General features: G+C 39.2%; 1 pseudogene; it reads right to left on the reverse strand.

The window, feature by feature from the left end:
• Positions 1-565: 565 nt before the first annotated feature.
• Positions 566-2,125, reverse strand: LOC128581100 (T-complex protein 11 X-linked protein 2-like; annotated as a pseudogene).
• Between the last annotated feature and the right edge of the window lie 234 nt (positions 2,126-2,359).

Consider the following 2,359-nt stretch of genomic DNA (forward strand, 5'->3'; position numbering starts at 1 on the left):
AATAATACTATATGAATCAAACTTATAGGTTTACCGTTTGTGTGCTAGGTTTAAAAATAAATTTGGTAATCAGTGAGATAGTCTCCCAATATTTGAATTTAAAGAATTTGCAATGTTTAAGAGATTCTAACATATACACCTTGTGATTCTTAATAAACTATATAATTAATTTTAGAGTTTTAGATTTAAGTTGAATGTTAAAAAATAATTTGCCTATCTATATAATGTATCAGTATGTTTAAGGTTATTTGAGATTATATTTATAAGGTAATTTATTAGGTTTGTGATTGTCTAAGTACATGGTGGAAACTTGTCAGGGCTGCACATTTTGAAGTATTTAACAAGAAAACTGAACATAATAATTATAAATACATTTAAAATATTTAAATAATTTAACTTACTAAGTTTATAAATAGTTTATTATTTTTTTTTTCTTGCAGCTCAGAAGTTTATTAACGAAGGGGGTTGGGTCAGCTGGTGTTTACATGCTGACCCCTGCAGCCCTGTATCCCGGCTGTAGTGAGGAAGACGGCTGACTTCTCTGCTGGCCACAGGTGATATCATCTCAGGAACATGCTGAGCCCTCTCTCCTGGGTCCCTGTTGCCATGGTTGGAGTCCAGCACTACAGATAGGTTCCACTTCTGTTTCTTGTGCTTGAGCTAGAGTATCGACATTTTTTAGGATCTCAGCATAGTATGGGCCAAATACCTGCTGATTATGATGCATCAGCTTGACAAACTTCCAGCCTAGTTCTGTCAACTCTCCTTCGAGGTGATTAAGGCCTTCAGGGAAGTGTAGCAGAGACTCCTGCATGCCACGAACCAAACAGCATTTGAGAAACAAAAGGAGGCGCTGATCAATGATACTACGGACATGGTTTTCTTTCTTGGTGATGTTCTGGAGTTGTCCTATAAGACATACCGTGTTTTCACTGCTTAGTAAAGCCCAGGTCCTTGAGGCCACAATGAATTTACTGAGACACCTGTTCACTCACATTCAACATAGCTTCTTCAGGCTTGGAGTTAAATTCCTCAGTCACAGCCTTGGTTATGCATTTTAGTTTATCCACAAATCCAGGTGAGTTGAATAAAATTGAACCACAGAAACTTCTAGCCACTAGTAAGACTGAGGCCAATATAGTCAAGTGGCACAAATGGGACCCCATTTCCTGGACCCGGATTCTGTCCATCAGCAGAGTCTCAGGGAATTCTTCATTTTCAGGATTCCAGAGGAGGAGATTCAGGTAGCCCTGGTATAGCACCATTATGGGATTGGGAGGATCTGAATTCTTAGCTGCCTTGTCTGGAGATGAACAGGCCATGCTGGAGAAGCTGGGCATGTCAGGAGAATTCAGACATGGTGTAATGAGGTCTGTGGCTGCTTTGGTTAACCATTTCTTGGTGTAATCAAGGAGATTGGGTTGTTTGTCAAGGAGTTCCTGGAATTTAGCTCTTTCATACTGGATGGAATATTCCTGCAGGTAGGGTCGAATGCTCTGGATGGTATAGTTTGCCATGTCCGTTTTCATTAGGCCCAGAACATGGAAGATGCCCCTCAGTAACTGTGCTGGATCTGTTATGCTCTGTAGTTTCTTTACTGCTTCATCTCGAACTGGTGCACATAGCAGGGTCATCAAACTAAGAATGTAGTTAGAGAGACGAGAGACGTCTAGGGCTCCATGTTCTGCTTCTTGCTTGAGGAGATCCATGTCCAGAACTTCTTTAATCTCATTTTTTAGGTGGATATGGCGTGGTAATAGCAGTGATAGCAAAACCTCCTTAACTTCTGTCATAAGTTCAAGAGCACAAGTGAATTCGGGAGGATTACTCAAGAGTTGTTCTCTTAAATGGTCCCAAAAAACATTGTACAATGTCTCCATGAATCTGTCTTCCAGACTGTTTGGAGATAAACATTCTCTTCCATGTAGAAATCTTGGTTTACCATGATTTCATGAGCAATGCTCATCCTGGAAACTTCGTTAATTGTTTCTATTAGACGAGGAGAGTAGTTATTTAAACAGAAGTCTTCCTCTTCTTGGTTCTTCTCTGATGTTTCAGAATTATGGGCTCCACACTTTGCTTCATTGGGATCATTTTGGAGTACAGTTTCCTCACTCTTGGGCATCTTGATGTTATCTCTCCCTCTGTTCTGGACCGGCTGCCCCGCGGCTGAGTCTCTATAAATAGTTTAAATTAAGTTGATCGAACATTAATCAAAGTCCCTACCAGAAGTACAGCTCTTATTCATATAACATTGACCCAATACATAAATTTACAAGATTGACAAAAGACATAAAAGCTTGAAAAAAACTAAGTTTCTAAATTTTTTACTTTGATAAACTGAATATTAATGTTAAAC

This window comes from Nycticebus coucang, chromosome 3 (assembly GCF_027406575.1).
Source record: "Nycticebus coucang isolate mNycCou1 chromosome 3, mNycCou1.pri, whole genome shotgun sequence".
Classification (NCBI taxonomy): Eukaryota; Metazoa; Chordata; class Mammalia; order Primates; family Lorisidae; genus Nycticebus; species Nycticebus coucang.